The sequence below is a fragment of the Mandrillus leucophaeus genome, unplaced genomic scaffold, assembly GCF_000951045.1.
Source record: "Mandrillus leucophaeus isolate KB7577 unplaced genomic scaffold, Mleu.le_1.0 Scaffold64, whole genome shotgun sequence".
Classification (NCBI taxonomy): domain Eukaryota; kingdom Metazoa; phylum Chordata; class Mammalia; order Primates; family Cercopithecidae; genus Mandrillus; species Mandrillus leucophaeus.
The window spans coordinates 3,711,862-3,712,255 of record NW_012106919.1 but is presented as its reverse complement, the minus strand read 5'-3'; positions in this window follow the sequence as shown (position 1 = coordinate 3,712,255).

Genomic DNA, 394 nt, shown 5'->3' with positions numbered 1-394 from the left:
GATTTTTAAAACCCAATCTCTAGAAAGACCATTGTAATTTCCCTTTAATTACAGACAACTTGATCATATAAGTTTTTGTTGTTGTTGTTGTTGTTTTAAATAAATCCTCGCTCTGTCACCCAGCCTGGAGTGCAATGGCATGGTCTCAGCTCACTGCAACCTCCACCTCCTGGGTTCAAGCAATTCTCCTGCCTCAGCCTCCCAATTAGCTGGGACTACAGGTGTGTGCCACTATGCCTGGCAAACTTTAAAAATATTTTTATTAGAGATGGGGTTTCACTATGTTGGCCAGGCTGGTCTCGAACTCCTAATCTCGTGATTCTGCCCACCTCGGCCTCCCAAAGTGCTGAGATTACAGGTGTAAGCCACCACACCTGTCTAAGAATAATTATTT